This window comes from Harpegnathos saltator, unplaced genomic scaffold, assembly GCF_003227715.2.
Source record: "Harpegnathos saltator strain DR-91 unplaced genomic scaffold, Hsal_v8.6 scaffold89, whole genome shotgun sequence".
NCBI classification, from domain to species: domain Eukaryota; kingdom Metazoa; phylum Arthropoda; class Insecta; order Hymenoptera; family Formicidae; genus Harpegnathos; species Harpegnathos saltator.
In genome coordinates, this window is record NW_020230716.1 from 243,789 (window position 1) to 261,419 (window position 17,631).

Sequence of the window (17,631 nt, forward strand, 5' to 3'; positions counted from 1 at the left end):
GGGACTCGAGTAGAACAAGCTAAAACTACTATCAGAAGCGCAGTAAGTCGACAGCACATGTTTTCACCGAGTGTCGTGCTGGTGTTAAAAGTTAAAATTAATTTAAAAATAATTATATATGGCAAAGCAATGACTGAAAATGTTTGAATTGTATAGAACTCGAGTAGAACAAGCTAGAATTACTGTCAGAAGTGCAGCAAGTCGACGGCACGACACATTTTCACCGAGTGTCTCGCGCTGGCGCCAAAAGTTAAAATGTATTTAAAAATAATTATACGGCGGAACAATGACTGAAAATAGTTGAATATGAAACTCGAGTAGAAGCTAAAACTACCATCAGAGGTACAAGAAGTCGACGGCAGACATGTTTTCGCCGTGTGTCGTGCTTTAATATTTAAAATTGTACGGAATTGTTAATTGTTGGAATTTTGTTCTGAAATGCTTTATAGTTATAGAACTAGCGTAGAACAAACGGCAACTCTCGTCAAAAAGCATATTATTCATCGGCTTCTGTACTTTAGAGGGGACTGTGTCATGTTGGAACATAAAATTAGCAGATTTTTCCAATTTCGATCTTTTGCTATTAAGAATACGGAACTTTTTTCTATTTTTATCAGGAACTGTAGAATTATGAAAAATGCTACTAGAACCAACACTGTTTTTTAATATTTTTTAAAATATCGTGCTAACTTCACAGATACTTCGCGAGCGCTCATCGTCACGCTCGACTTTCCGCCGCTGGGAGATCATTTCGTCCGCGTCCGATTTAAGAGGGAAATTACAATATGTGGAGCAGACCGTTTTCAGGGCAATTTGTACGAATTTTTTCGAACAAAAATGGTAGAATCAATGGACTTGACATTTTCACAGTGTATTCATTAATGTTCAAAGTATAAAATAAATTTCTTACTATCTACATGGAAAGTACACATAAAACTTTAAACACATTTATCTGGAAACATCATTTTCTTAAACTGTCGACACGATTACGCAAAAACTACTGAACCGAATAACTTGAAATTTTTACGTAATATATAGTAGACATGTACTTTTCCCACCCCTACCTCCAACACAATTATATTTTATTTTATTCATTTTTTTTTCAAATATGATTACAAGTTGAAAAAAGTTTCATTCTCGATACTTTTTTTTGTACAGTCATTATTTTTCCAAACTTGACTTCACTGCCTTCAGTTTGGTACGGGCTATAATGGCAATCATATATTTTAAAAATCTTTTTCATCTTTTGGTTTCAGAGTAGAGAGAGGCTCGGAATTGCGTCGACAGCAAACATAATGCTCGCAAACGAATGACTGCATTTTTTTATCTATAATTATAAACTGGATCGGTTCTTGTGATTCAATAAAATTCATTTTATACTTTGAACATTAACGAATATACTGTGAAAATTCCAAGTCATTTCATTGATCTTACCGTTTCTGTTAAAAAAATTCGTGAAAATAGCCTTGAAATGCCTTCCGCATGCAATATTTCCTTCAATCGCGAATCATCGGCGTCGCGGAGGAGAGAAGGATCGCGATGAAATCAAACCTCCTTAGGCTCGATTTCTCGCTCAGCTGCAGTGTTTTATCGGACTCTCGACGCTAACGGGATGTATTCTTTCTCTCTCTCTCTCTCTCTCTCTTGGATTATTAAAACTATAAAAACTCAACAATCGGCAATCTTTCGCTACAATTCAGGCCCTCCCTCAGACGAGCGCGCCTCGTCCGCGAACAATTTCCTCGCTGAAATCATTCCATCCGCGTCCGATTTAATCGCGAGTCGTCGTTCGCGCAGGGGAAAAGAATCGCGCCGACGCGACAGAGGGGCGGGTGAAATTATGGCGATATCGATCGAGAATCAGCGGCGAGTATATGCAATTATTGAGGATGGTGGACAGAGAGAGAGAGAGAGAGAGAGGGGGAGGGAGGAGGAGGTTGGGCGGGCGGGGGGGCAACGATCCGCCCGGGACACAAAGGAGGTGAGGAAGGGACAGAGGGGGACCTCTCCCTAGCGTGAGGCGGGAGGGTAAAACGACGGCGGGGCCCTTCGTGACCGTAATCGGCTGGCCGGGAGTAGGCCGCGCACAGATCGAGCCACACGGAAATCCACTTGAAAAGTAGCCATTACCTTAATTATCGGTCTCTCTAAGAGGCCACGCCGGAGATCGGGGAATACGTAAGGGGCAGCGCGTATTCGTCAGTCCTCGACGAGATCCCCCGGGATCCCTCCATCGCGACATTTCCGCCCAGATCGAAGGAGAGAAAAATGAAAGGAGGAAAGTCTCTGCAGGACGCGGAGACTTTGTAATTTGAAGGCTCCTCCTCGATTATTGTCTCCTCCAAATGAAGAGGCATACCGCGCTGTTACTTTTTCCGTCGGAACAACAAAATACAGTCGACGCCGGAAATGACTTTGTTGATTGATTGATTGATGAATATAATTTTAGTAACATCAACTCTTACGATCCCCAAAGTCGTCCCGAATGTGTTCATACGTCGAAAATGCCCGATCGCGACTCGTTCGACGGAAAATGAAAGCTAATTTCGCTAATCAGTCGAGCGTAATACATGTCCACAGGAGGGGGGGGTATGATACGCGGCCGAGGAGGACAGTGAGAAAGAGAAAAAGAGACAAGGGGAGGGAAGGGGAAGAGATGGAGCGAGAGACAACGAAAGGCGAAGGGGGAGGAGAGGCAATTAAGTCGGCGGAAACGAAAGCGGAGAGCCACGGCGAGGAATAAATCCTGGCGGCGGCGGCGGCGGCAGCCGAGATGCTGCGTTCGCGCGAATTAATCGCGACCGAGTCTCGAGAGTGACCCTTCGATCCAGCGGGAAAAACGAAGTAATTAAAACCGGGGTGGAATTCGAATAAATCGGCAGCGGTGCAGGGGAGAGAGGAGAATGGCGAATGAGGGATCGGGAGGGAGCAGGGAGGATCTCGGACGAACCGCGCGCGCGCGCGCGCGCGAGAGAGAGAGAGAGAGAGAGAGAGAACGAGTAGATCGACCTTTAATAACCGCGTATCGGCGTTCACGAGGCCGCTCTTCGAAGGGGCTCTCCGCAAAAGGATCAACGAAAAAGCCCCGATCGAGCGAGGCATCGCTCACTTAAGGAATTAGCGGTAATGGTGGTGCAGCAGCGCGCAGCAACTTTGTTGCACGCTATTTCATAATGCAGGCGGCGGCGTATCGAAAGCAGCGGGGGGGGGGGACGGGACGAGGGGAAGGAAAGTGGCTCTCCGTCGCTTGGCTGAGAGGGTAAGTTAGCTCGTATACCACTGCTAATTCACGAGCTTCTCGTGCGGATTAGCGACGAACTAATTCGTCCGAGAGAAACTTGGTCTTCGCCGGTGCACTTTATCGTCTCTCTCTCACTCTCTCTCTCTCTCTCTCTCTCTCTCTTCCTCCCTCCCTCCCTCTCTCCTCGACGCCCTCGCTGAAATTCACTAAACTTCCGGCCGCTCGGCCAACGATCCGAACTTTTTAGCGAACGCTCGGCCCTCGCGTGGCGTTTACGATAAATAAACGCTGAAAATCGCCGAGGCGTTAAGAAGACAAGCGCGAGCCGTCTCGAACGGAAGAACAGACATGTCGCAAGTGGGTTTTCGACGGTGTCGCCGCACATGCGTCTCCTCCGTGCGCGATCGGACGTCGATTTATTTGCGATCTCGGTGCTTTTCAGGCGGTAATTTCGCAGACCACGGCATACCAGAAAGCTCTCTTATCCACCTCCTCCCTCGCGCGGAGAATGCACATCAGGCACACACGCACGCACGCACGCACGCACGCACGCACACACGCACGCACGCACGTACGCACGCACGCACTGTACACGGGCGCAATTACGCTCGCACGGTCGTGCGGCAGTTATTTATTTAAGCGTGCAAAAGGGCCGTGGCTATTAACAGGCGCCTCTCTCCGCGAATCAGCCTCTTTCCTCGCGATGTCGCGTCGGTATCCTAATGGCCGGCGATGCGGCCGCCGTCGACGACCTCGAAGATGGAGCAGACCTCGTGTCGCGAGACGCGCGAGAGTCGCGGGTGTCTTTTCTGCTTGTTATATCGCTATTAAACGCCGCGGCAACGGAGTACGGCGCGCGTGTTTTATTCGGTGGCATTCGCCGGCGCGGAGTGAGCGGACCGTGAGACCGTTTTCGCATAACAAACATCGAGGCCCGTTATTCTCTCCTGTGATTTCATCGTTGTAGGTTTACAAATTTTGCAAGCGATGAATTAGTTCGATATTCCGGATAAGCCGGAAGGCTTATCCGGATCCGAATGTCCGCGTCTGCTTGCTATTATTTTGTGTTTATGTGTAAATATTTATATAGGGGATTTTATATAGGGGGGGAGGGGAGGGACCGCCCTCTTGCCAGTGCATGAAAATGTAAGTGATTATTTATTTATTATTGATTATATTTATAGAAAACGTATAGATTATTATTTATTCCTTTTAACCCCCGTAGACTTTAACCCTTCGAGGCATAGTGATAAGTATACTTACCACCTATTTATTCTCACATTTTCATGAAATATTTCATATTTGAGGGATTCTTGTCGGGTTTTTGCGTTTTTTGCGTTTAGCTCCTTATATGATATGGGAACATACATGAAAGATTGAAAAGTGTTTTGCATAAGTTGTCCATTTATCATTAATAAACAAAGTGTGAAAAATACACATTTTTACAGAAAAAGATCATTTTCCACGAACTATGAGTGAATCTTTTGCTCAAAATCAAGATTTGATGGTCTTTTGGGTCGCTGATTACGAATCTGAGGTCCAAATTCCAAAATTTATTTTCCAAGATCATAAGATTTTTATATGATCAGCTGAAATTGTACTTTGGTTAGCTTTCAAGGACGCTGATTACGAATCCGAGATCCAAAACTCATTGCCATCGAAATTATCGCGATTTTTCATATTTGTGGCCGACATCTTGAATTTTGAAAATCTGACAACGGATTCGTCATCAGCGAGCCCAGAAACTCCCGTATATAAATTTTCATGTGATTCGGATTTTTTTAAAAAATACGTGCCTCAAAGGATTAATATTTCATTTCTTGAACGTGTCCAACGTGTAGACACGTTCAAAAACTTGCACGGAGTCGCATTAATTATGCAGTCGTGTTTCCTCTGTCAAATACTCCAATAACGAATGCGCTCTTTTCTCTCTCGATTGAATGTCAAGTGGGCAGAGTTTAATGGAAACGAGCAATGGAAGCGCGAGCATACAGGGGATTAAATGAAATTTGAGAGGCCCTCTAAACGCGATCATTCGCGAGAGAGGTCGAAGCACGACGTGTCTCAGCCCGGTCGGTTCTAATCTAGTAATTGCGTACGCGAGCTCCGGTCTTGTCGAGTCGGACGCGAGTGCATTGAGGGAAACACGGGATACGCTCGGACTATCTTCGTGGAAATCGCGGTGGAATTCCAAAAGGGTCGAGAGAATGCAAGCGGTGAGCTCGTTGCGATTAACGGATTTGGAATCCTCTCTCTCTCTCTCTCTCTCTCTCTCTCTCTTCTCTCTCTCTCTCTCTCTCTCTCTCTCTCTCTCTCTCTCTCTCTCTCTCTCTCTCTCTCTCTCTCTCTCTCTCTCCCCGTGTGCGTGCAACTCCGATAATTAATCGCGTCGCGTGATACACCAACGGCTTCGTTACGAACTGTTGCTCTGGAAATCGCAATGGCGATACGAACTCTCCTCTTAACTCACCTCCGCGCGCTCAAAGTCGGACAGAATTACGGCGGCGGCGATGTGAAAGCCGAACGCATTCTTCGGTCGGTGAATGCAAGGAAGATAACGATTGTTTATTTGATAGAGCGACAATTTCCAGCCGCGGCGGCCATCACTCGCAATTTAGTCATCTAAATGTCCGCGTATCAAAAACCTGCGGCGCGTTATTAGCGCACTTCAATATCTTTGTTAGGTATTAATTCACTCCACGTCTTTTCAGAAATTTGCTCGAAAGAAATTGCACGGAGAAAATATGCAGCAGAAATCGCAACGAAATTCCTGCAATCCTGCATCATACAGAAATATAACCGAAATTACTCCACGTTTCCTTCAAAATATTCAAAACGAACGCTTGACTTTTTACCGCACAATATTGCAATTACTCGAATGTCCCGTCTTATTTCTTTTTCTGCGTCAACTCAAACTGCATAATATCGGTGTAGACAAAACCATAATTTCCACCGCAATATTTTTCTCGTGCAGTGATATCAAGACAGACGAGGCAATTCTAAATTTATCTTGTCGTGCAAACAGAGATCAAAAGCGTATCCCGAAGTCAATGTATCGTAGAAACGCAGAAAAAATTCAACAAATTCGTCCGTAGAGAAAAGTCGTCGAAACGCGTCGTCGCCTCGCCGGCGAGGCTCTCCTAGGCTCTCCTAGGCTCTCCTAGGCTCTCCTAGGCGCGGAAATCTTATGCTCATTAGGGCGCGCAAGCAAACGACGGACGGTCGCGCGCGAGGACGTAGCGGACGGAGATTCTAATGCGCGTTAAAATAGCGTCTTCTCCGGTGTCTCGAAACACGAGGATGTAACCGCGGATGTAACCGAGAGCCCCGTATCGGGCATCACGATACATGCGCGCATATAACACGTACACGTCGCCCCGGTCCTCGAGCCTGATTATTCCGATGGAGATCCGTATCTTGTGGTAATTAGGCGTCTAATTAAGCCGCTTAATTAATCACTAAGCGCGCGCGTGTAGCGTACGGTGGACACGACGCTGCTGCTGCCGGCTGGATCGTCGTCGTACGATGTGGCCGTTTAAAGAGTATCACCCGTTAGAGAGCTTCCCTCCCTCTCTCTCTCTCTCTCTCTCTCTCTCTCTCTCTCTCTCTCTCTCTCTCTCTCTCTCTTTTTCTCTCTCCCCGCCGGCACCGAGGTCGTAAATTTCGCTCGGTCGCGCGCGCTGCTTCGACGCTCGCTTTAATTATTTAATCGAGCGCTCCGCGATCGCGAGGATAACGGGAATGCACGCCGTAAGCCTAGTGACGTTAGTTTTTCACGTACATTCACGTACATTCGGCGGCCGAAGAGGCCGAAGCTGCGAGACGGCAAGGCCGCCGTCGTTATGTATGTGCACTCGTTTTTGCGAGAGGGTTCTGTTTCTTTTTTCGTTTCCGATCGAGTTAGAAGCGCACGAGGATCCTCCGCAGGGGAACATCGCGTTCCGTTCCCCCCGGCCGCAAGAAGGAACGCGGAGTGGTCGATAAATGCTATAGGAGAGAGAGACAGGGGCCCATTGATGCCGGGGATATGCGCCCACCGACGAAAAAGAGAGTCGGATCCCGCCGACGCGCCAGGTCGAACGGATAAAGGCATTATTGTCGATTGTTCTTTCATACTAGATCGCCGCCGTATAAAAACGCAACGAGCGACTTCCGCTAATCGTACTGGCGATGCCGCCAGGTTTCGCCGCGGTCAGGCGCGATGTACCCGGTGACTTTCGAAACGTCGACGATCCGTCGTCGGAGTAATTCGTAATGCGTCGTGTCTATATACAGCGCGAACTGTCTTGACCGCGATGGAAGGAAGAATCGACTCCGTTAAAATCTCATCTCAAGTATCGGGCTTCGCCGCTTTATCGTCGTGTTATCTGCATCGCAGAGTCTGAAAACTTCTCTCGTTATCAGTCTAATCTTTTTCAAAATTACACAATATTTGAACAAGCTCGGGAAATTTCCAAAATTATGTATTTTAATGATCACTGTGAAAATCATCCATTTCACAGCATTTCGGGGGTAGTTTTGAAACGTCCCGGATTTCGTCTGGAAGCGTCGCGTGTGTGTGACTAAACTTTTCTCCCTCATTATTTCTCTCGATTAACTAATTCCTTCTCTTTCGGTTTTTCCGGAACATCTCTACGCATCTTCTAGAAGATGATCGCACGCATGTGATGTTATCAATGAAGCCAGATGAAAAAGCAGATCGTCGCAACGAAAAAGCCTGCACGCGAAGGGAGCGAAGGCGAAGGTTCAAGGGCGTTTACGTTATTAGTTTAATTCACGCGATGAACCGCCTGCGCCGCTCAGACGCAGAGAGAGAGAGAGAGAGAGAGAGAGAGAGAGAGAGAGAGAGAGAGAGAGAGAGAGAGAGGAAGAAAGAGAGAAAGAGTGGGGGAGAAAGAGAGAGAGAGAGAGAGAGAGAGAGAGAGAGAGAGAGAGAGAGAGAGAGAGAGAGAAGGTGGTTCAAACGAGTCCGGATCGATGGAGAACGATTAGGGTAGGATCCGAGCAGGTAATTAGAAAAACGCACGTGTCCATTACTCGTCTACACGTGGGCGATGCCGGCCAATCGCTACGACCGCCACGCTTTTATTGGCCAATCAGCATCGATTTATGACATGCTATACGTGACTCGCGAAAGGACAGCTTCGTTACACTCTCGCTAGTATCTTACCTTGCTGTACAGGGTGTGCCGAGAGTTCACTAGCTTCACCATCCCTCATATTTCTCGCAATTATACCATCAATTTAACGCACAAGAGTTATTTAAATTTATCATAGAAAAAGCTCCCCCTCCTCCCACATGACATAACGTCGACGTCAAGCACGTTAAGAAAAGCGACAGAGCGAGCACAAAATCCGTGCGAGGACTCTCGCAAGCCCTTCATACCTACTTTGTTTATCTGACGGCGACAATTCTCCTTCTGACACTTTGCAATTAATTTTCAATTAGAGGTAGACGACGAACGAGACAGGGAGGGAGGCGTCAAGCAAAAGGACAGATCAAACAGAGCGGAAGAGGGGGTGAAATCGCGATTGCCGAGTCGGAAGCGCATCGAGAGCATGAAAAATCGCGAGCGCATTCGCATTCGCGCGGCCGACCATTACGGAATCCCGTCGTTGATAAGCCGAGATTCGACTCGCCCGTCCGTTATCGCGACGATTCGACTGCTCGGCCGATCTCTCACTTCGCGTTCGCGTGTTCCGCGTAAACACAGAGCTATACGTGCCGCCCGCCGGTCATAACACGATCTATCTGTTTTCCCTTGCGGTGCACGCGCGTGCGGCGCAAAATTTTCCACTGTCCGGAGGAGACCGAACGCCCCTCGGCGCAAATAATGGACTGCGATAACCGTAGTTTTACCGACGCGCCGTCACGCAGAGTCCGCCACGGAATTATCGCCCAAGCTCGGGAGGAGAGATTGCCGCTTATCGTGAGAAATTTTCATCGCGCGGCGATCATTTTTAGCGAGCGGACGCAGATTGTCCAGTGTTAATTAGATTAATGGCCGCTGAGATGAGGCACTCCGTGATAATCACTCGCAATCGGAGAGGCGAGAATCCGTTCGTCGCGAGGACTGTCGAGCTGACTCGAGCACGGTACATGTCGAAGAAAATTCCCTTAATCAACTTTTCGAGGACTTTGAGTATCAGATACGTGAAAAGTCTTAAATTGCCTCTCGTTTAATCTCACATTGATTCGAGCGATCTCTCGTCCTCTGTGTATTATTGAGAGATTATATTTGCGCTGTAAAGTTAAGACGCGAGGCGAAAGCTCGAGCGAGCGAGCGAGCGAGAGAGAGAGAGAGAGAGAGAGAGAGAGAGAGAGAGAGAGAGAGAGAGAGAGAGAGAGAGAGCAGCGAGAGAGCGAGGAATCGAGTCCCGGAGGGACTCGGTTCTCGGATTTTCATGCCGAAGGAGGCCTCCTCCGCACACCGGGGGCTGTTAAATTTATGGCTCTCCCCTCGTCGAAGGGGGAGACGATAACATGCATAATAAGCGCGCTCAGATAACGGGTGACGCATAAGTTACGGCGTCGCGATAAACGAGGCCCATGCATACCGCGGAAGGTTAGCGTCGGCGGCCGACGGCCGGAGGATCGCGGAGAAGGAAGATTTCCGAATCCTTATATTACGGCGATGTCAAGTGGAATCTCGCGGTGGCATTCAAACAGGTGGATGATGACATGCGCGTGCCTACTTCGATAATAATACCGATTGTTCGTTTATTTCTAACGTATCTCGTTAATATTGATTCAAGTTGACTCAACGGAACGGAAGCGTGTATTTAGAAAATATATAAAAGAATACATATCCTCTTTCGATATTCAGCTCAATGTCAAAATTACGAATTGATAGAAGCACAATCAAACACAATATGTTGATGAAACAAAATGTCTGAATTCTACACGCGGATAATCATGCGATTACTCTGTCGTTTGGAAACACACACATTTTTGTGTTACTTATTAATTTTTGTTCGTTAAGTCGAGGCACCCGTCCGTGCTCTTCAGTCGGTATCGTTCCCGGTTCAACTTTCTCGCGACGTATCTAAGAAAAACAGACGCTCTCTTAATTTAACTTCCGAAATTATCGCTCAGCTTCGCTCGCCTTTCGCGCAAAACCAACAAAGGAACTCCCCCCTCCCCCTCGCCCGGCCTGGATGAGTGTAATCCCTCACGTCGTGTACGAATGTCAAGATACCCCCTCCCGCCTCCCAATGATACATTATTATTCATGCTGCCGCCGATAGATCCGCAACGGCTTCAACAATAATGCGCGCGCGGCGGGTCGCACGCGAGCGGATAACTGTCCTTTTTTCCTCAATTTTTACGACGCAATCTACCGGGGATAACAATAACGGGCGCATCGAATACGGCTAATCCCGTCACAAAAAGTGCTTACGACACGCGCGACTCGGTACTTTTTCATGTGTGTGGAGGCGATTACTTTGAAAAAATTTTCGACTGCTCGCTTAAGCGGTATCCAAAGAAACGGACAGCTTCGCGTTATAAATAAATGGTAAAGATGCCTTTGCTATTAAAGACCAAAGAAAAGAAAAAATTCATAAGTAGAGATGTCTCTTGCTTTCTGGCTACTTCTCAATTCACCGACATTGGCAGTCTCGACCCGCACGAACTTTCGCAATTCTACACAAGCGGATAAAAAGAAAACAGTACGCACTCGAGGCTTGCCAACGAGAGAAATATCAGCAGCTATCAGGAAGCGTTAAGTGCGAACGTCCGCTGTTTCCGTTCGCGGAATTTGCGTGCGAATGCGGCGGATTTCTCGCGCGCGCGCGATCAAAGCAGCGTGGTTGAATTTTTAGCGCGTCATCGCCGCACTTCCTGATGATAATGAACAACGTCGTTATCGCGCGTTCGCGCACCAGCCGCGGCGGCCCGCGGAATACCGCCGAGCCGTTTCTCGGCGTTTTCGGCTTCCCGACGGCGAATCCCGACGCGTCGCGCGCGCGCGCGCGGAAAGAAAGAGAGCGGAAAAAAGAAACGGCGAGCAGATTATCGGCGGCGACAATGCCGGATTAGATATGCATCGGTACGGAATTCATGGGTGCCTCGTCGCACATCTTCATCGCGGAAGCCGAGCTCGCGCTCCTCCTCCCCTCCTCCCACCCTGTCTCGCTTCTCTCTTTCTCTCCGTCTCTCGAGGTCGGCGTCTTCAGCGAAGCGATGGCCGTTGCCCTTATCTTCGTTCGCTATTGGAAACTATCGGCCGGCATAGAGGCGAGGCCGAGAGAGAGAGAGAGAGAGAGAGAGAAAGAGAGAGCTCTCCTCCGCGCGGAGCGATCCTGAAAAACGCGGCCTTCTCCCTTGCTACCTCTCTCCCCGTCCCATCCCCGCATCACCCCTTATCTCTCACGCGGCTCTCCGTCTCTTCCGCCACTCGATCTATCTCGCGGAGCCCGCCTCACCGGTTTCCGCTCGTCCATGCTTATCCGCTTAATTTATTTTCCGTATCTCTTGAAATCTTAATGACCGACGCCGGCCGGGCCCTGAACGTTCCGTTCGTTCGTTCGAGCGGGTTGAGAGCTCCCCGCCGCCACCCGGTGTGGGGAAAATAGACGGACTTACCTTGCGTCTCTGCGGATACTGTCCCCTCAGGCGAATCGGCACGTTCCCGCTTCCATCGTCATCGGGCCACTTCCGCCTGCCGGACCGCGACGTCCGCTGCCGTTAGCCACGTAGACCGCCGCGCGGCTACACCCTGAAAGAGCAGAGGCGTGATGTATGCGAGGAGGAACATGCGGTCAGAAATACGCGATAAAGTAGGTAGATGTAACGTGTAAGAGCGCGGCGGTGACTGATAACGGTTGACAAATACGACGATTATGAGAGCCGCCGCGCGTGTGGACGGGCGATAATCGAGATCGTATATCACTCTCCTGAAATCCGACGATATCGCCCGCGGCGCGGCGGTTATGCGGGGAAAAAATGCCGCCGATAGATCCGGCATCCTTTTCCTCTCGCTTCTATAGGGCAAGCGCGAGAGCTCGAGCTGATAATGCCTAACGAATCGGGATCACAGACGCTTAACGAAGCGCGTTGGTCGCTCTTATCGCGCGACCACATTTCACGAGCCGGTCCTCGTCGACTCGACTCGAGGGAATCAGAGATCGCGAGGATTACAAATTCGATCACGCGCTTTATGCGCGCGTCGGACAACACGCGCAGCTGCGTACATTTCCACGCGGGAGCTTTGTAAATTTCGACAGGTGTGAGGAACGTGGCTGAAATTCCAACAGATGCGCGCGGATCACAGCGTGTCGCTCGGCGGCTCTTTGTCCGGCGGACAAGTTAAGCGAATAATTTGGCGATTTAGTTCGCAACACGACGATACATGTCCGGCTGCTCTTTTGTCTCTGGTCGGGACCATCGTTATTCTCTGTTGACTATTATCGTATTATCGAATGTCCGAGAGCGTGATTATCTGAATATATTTTATTCTCTGACTTAAAATTTCCTTTAGCCTCTTGCTACGTTGCAATTTTATGCGAACGCAATGTATTCAGACTTTTACCGAGTCGCTCACGGCCACCTGAGGTACCTTGAAAGATATATATCGTTCGATAAACTATTTCAAGCGAAAGTATAAATAAATTCAAGTCGAGATCACTGTTTCAAATTTGCTTTCTCAAGATATTTTAGACGGACATTTAAAATGGACCATCTTGTATACGGTGTCATTTTTTGGCAATATTTCTAGGTATATTTCAAACAATTATGTCTCTTTTTTCCTCTTAGTGTTCTAAATAAATAATTAAAATTTAATACTTCGGAACAAAATGATGTGCGTGTGTGTGTGTGTGTGTGTGTGTGTGTGTGTGTGAGAAAGAGAGGGAGAGAGAGAGAGAGAGAGAGAGAGAGAGAGAGAGAGAGAGAGAGAGAGAGAGAGAGAGAGAGAGAAGTCACGGTAAAAGTATTCAAAAGTCAAAGCTCGAGCATCTGCTCTTTTCGCGACGCAGACTCTCCCTCCTGAATATGCTAATTAAATTTCTTCCATCTTGTGGATTTTGACCGTCGAGGAAATCGTAAATTCGCAGTCTCGAGTTCTCGCGTGTCAAAAGCGGCAAGCTGCTCTGAGCTCGTTGCTTATTCTTTTATTTTAACTAGCTTTTTACTTTTTAACTTGTATTATAACTAGCTTTTTATCTCAGCTTTATAGCGAATCGCTGGAATCACCTTAAATCCGTCATTTTATGTCGCTACACCATACTCGCGCACCTGGTGAAACGCACCGTCTCTTCGTATACCGAGTGTTCAACACACACCGACTTGACAATTTTGCACATTGTTTCGATCGCTGACACTAAATATATCTATTAATCGAAACTTAAATTGAGGAAAAGAAATTGAAAAATTAATAATCCTCTAATAATTATCTTCACATTCCTGAAGAATTTAGAAAAAAGAAATTTTCCAAAAACTCTCCCTCCCCCCCCTCTCTCTCTCTCTCTCTCTCTCTAGATTTATCGCGTAAAGAATTTTCTTGCGTCGAGTGTTGCGTAAGAGAAAAAATCCTGTAGCAGTAGAAAAACAAAGAAAAAGCTTGGATTATTTAGAGCCTCGCGGTCATATGTCGGCTTCCCTATCAGCAATTGCGGAATCCATCGAGAATCTTCGCGCGCGACACCGCGACGCCCGAGGGTTGCTCATACCGGGTGCCCGATCGGAACGTAGCCGCGAAACGACAGACAGCGTATACGACGTAGCGGCTGAATTTGCATACAGTGGCCGCCAGCGAGCGACTGTCTGTCGAGTCTCGCCGCGTAATATTTATGAGGTACAACTTCCTCCTATTGTTTGTAAGCAGCTACGTACAAGTAAGCTACGTCATTTTGCGTTTTCCGGTCGCAGCTTCGTATAAAAGTCGTCATAGAGAAATTGACTATAGAACTCGATCTTAATCTGCCGGCTGCAATTAATTTTAATTTTCCGTCGCCGAACTCGACGGCGTAGCGAACACGTGAGAGGTTCCGTCCTGTATTATTTTGAAAAAAAATTGTGAAAAGAAATATATATATATATACATATGTAAATCGGCGTATATATTTCTTCGAATACAATATCACCGACAAATGCGAGCGATCGCGGATGCGCAAATACGAGGAAGTAAATTAGAAAATTGCACGCGAGACGCGTTCGCGAGAGTCGTCGATTACGAGAGCGCCAGTCGATATATTTCCTCTGCCGAGCCTGATCGGATAAATAATCGCGTCCTTTATTTAGCGCCCGAAGACACGTTGCTCTCGGTGATTTATAACTGGAACATAAGATTTAATTTCCGTCGTCGATTACCGGTACAAAGTTAATGTGTCTATTAAGAGAATACCCGTGCCGCGGCCGATAAAAAAAATCTCAGCGGCAAGACGAATTGCGACATTACCGTTGATTAATGCGCGCTGGAAAATTCACGCGAGCACGGGGTAATCGAAGAGTCTCTCTCGGCGCGGCCACAATCGAACCAACCGGCTGCGTTCGATTAACGATGCGCGCGTGTGCAAATGGAAATTCTTCCATCGAGTTCGAGGACGCGATCGTTCAGAATCTCACTTCATTATATTTTTAAATTCCCCCGCTGCTAATTCCGATCTTAAAAAAAATACTTCCAACAAGTGTCCCACTTTCAAGAGGGGGAGGGGGTAAATATTTACCTATGGGGACCACCTCCCGATCTCAAAAATTTTAGTTGTATGTTATGTAAATCGTCATTCTGAGTAACGCTGTGAAGGTTTCAGCTGGCGCGTCACTGTTTATTAAAAAGTTATTAATGAAAGAAATTTTGAAAATAAAATATGATTCTCCGATGCTATATGTAGAGTTTGTCTTTTTATATTGCGTCCTTTCGCTGAACGTATGTTATCTTTATTTACTTTCGTGTCTGGTGTTGTTGTCCTTTGTATACCACTCAAGACTACTCAAGAGACTGAATGAGGCAGTATCTGACGAGTTTTCGTTACATGCGTAAGTTGTAAGTGCGTTTAGCACGGCGCGCTACGCGCGCCCCACCCCCTCATCACTATCCTATTCCCTTCCACTGTACCACCCTTTCACTATACCTACCAGTACAAGCAGTATGTTTACGCAAATGATTAAAAACAAACAATGGGAAGGAGGTACTTACAACTTACGCATATACCAAACTTTTTTATTAATAACTTTTTAACAAACAGTGACCGCCGGCTAAAACCTTCCAGCATTACTCAGAGTGATGATCTACATAACATACAACTAAAATTCTTGAGATCGGGAAGTGGTCCCCATAGGTAAATATTTATCCAATCGAGCTTCCGAAATAAAAAGCAGAAACGTGTCACGATGAACACCGCCGACTCGACCAAAGCCTCGCTTCGTTATCTTCGCACAAATCAGCTGGCGGTTAATTATCATGTACACGCCCTAATGAAGTCAGACGTGAAAAACTCTGCGAAATTTCGATTTACATTCCGAGACTCACACATTCTCACCCTCTCGCGCTCGCACCTTATCGGCCGAGCATGCTCCATCCTTCAGGATCAAGCATCGCCGCGCGATCGCCGGCGAGCCAGCCGCAATATCGCGATTACGCAAAGGCGCATAGACAATGAGATGCAAACAATGCTTTCTTAACGTGAGCGCACCGAGTGGCGCGCGCAGCGCGCTCGCCTCGCCCTCGCTCCGGCTGGTCGTAAACAATAATAACAATATTTGCGTCCGCGGCTCACGTGAAAGATGCACACGCGCGTAGCTGTCCCTTTCGCTCGCGTACTCGCGCGCGTGTGCACACGCATGAACGTAATCATGACGCGGTACGGGGCACGTAGGTTCTAATTTGTATTCGCAACTGTCACAGAACATGCGCATAATTTGGCGACGAAACGGCTGCCGTCTAGAATGACCATTTCTATTTATGTGCTAGACAATTGAAGTCTTGTTTCTCCTATCCCGCGAGTCTTCTTGCTCCTTTATATTTTATATCCTGACGAATCATTCGCTCTCTCTCTCTCTCTCTCTCTCTCTCTCTGCTCCCTCTCTTTTCTCTGTTACATCAATTTCATTTCTTCCCCATTAGTGGCATTAGTTGTCCATTAGTGATACATCGCTTTCATGTCAATAGAACCCGCCGGTCGTTCGTTACAATGTACCCATCCAGCTGTCTCTCCGTTTTTACTTTTCAACCTACTAACCTACGGTGTCTCAAGGATATACGACCGCGTTTCCGGGAAGAAAAAGCGATGTACCGTCGGCAAATTGAATACGCCGGAGGCAAACGGGACAGTCGAAAAATCGCGACAGCGACGTTAACAAGCGGGTCGAAGAAAAGTCGAGCAAACTCCGCTCGATCGTAGGCGTCGCGGAACAGCTTACGGCACTGCGTACGTGAGCCGGCACGCACACAGCGGCGAGGACACGCACACAGCGTGCCGGTCCGCATTCCACGAGTGGAACAACCGGTACACGATTCAGTGGCTCTCATCTGCGGCTACGCGACGTCGTTTCCCGAGTCGCAGGAGGCGGAGGAAGGAGCGAGTTATGCAACAACGCGAGAGGGAAGAGGAGTCAGTGGCCGGCCCGGCGAATTCGCGGCAGATGAGGTGGCCCCTCTTCCGGATCTCCCCGCTCTTGTTTCCCTCTCCTTTTTCTCCTCTCTCTCTCTCTCTCTCCTCTCGCGTCTCTCCGACGTGCTGTGCGACACACGTGCGCATACATCGCGCCGCTTTCGAAATCGAAAGTCGCGCGCGCGCGCGCGCGCGCGGCCGCGGGAAAAAGCCGAGCGCGATCCTCCCCCTTTCGATCCTGCGGATCCTTCCGACGGACTCCCCCTTCGCGAGTGTCCTGTACGCCCGGCCGCTACGTCCCGCTCTTGTACCGGCTGAATCAACCGTAACTGAGCGTATTAAATGACCGCGTTTTTGCTTCCACGTATCATCAGCGTGGACGCAATCTGCGTCGTGCGCTCGTGTAGACATTGATGGCTGTTTAACTCTGTGACGGCGGTAACGGGGGCTGGGAGAACGAGATCGTACAGCGAACGAGATGAGGTGGATCGCGAGGACGATGGGCACCCACCCGGACTCACAAGTCGATCAAGAACTCGCGGTTCAAATCAAGTTGAAATTATGTGAGGATCAACGATGTTATGCCGTACTCAAGTCGAATCGATATATATCCACGTATCGATTCAACTTGGATATGATACGCCGGATAGATGATCAATAAGCACCTATATATGATATCTTGTCGATAGCAAGTCGATATTCATGAGAAATCATCACCGACATTGATTTGATCATCGAATCTGAGTAAGAAGAAAACGGTAAAAAGAGAAAGCCTGATGAGAAGCCTTTACGAAAGACTTGGTAAAAGAAACGAATGAATCCGTCATAACTGTTATTTTC

At 47.9% G+C, this 17,631-nt stretch overlaps 1 protein-coding gene across 1 annotated transcript in view; it reads right to left on the reverse strand.

Annotated features, from left to right (window-relative positions):
• Ntan1 (N-terminal amidohydrolase 1) overlaps positions 1-17,631 on the reverse strand; it is a 77,554-nt gene that overhangs the window by 32,209 nt on the left and 27,714 nt on the right. Inside the window, exon 2 of the mRNA XM_011138989.2 lies at positions 11,828-11,960. The gene's annotated coding sequence lies outside the window, so the exon portion shown is untranslated. The remainder of the gene's footprint in view (positions 1-11,827; positions 11,961-17,631) is intronic.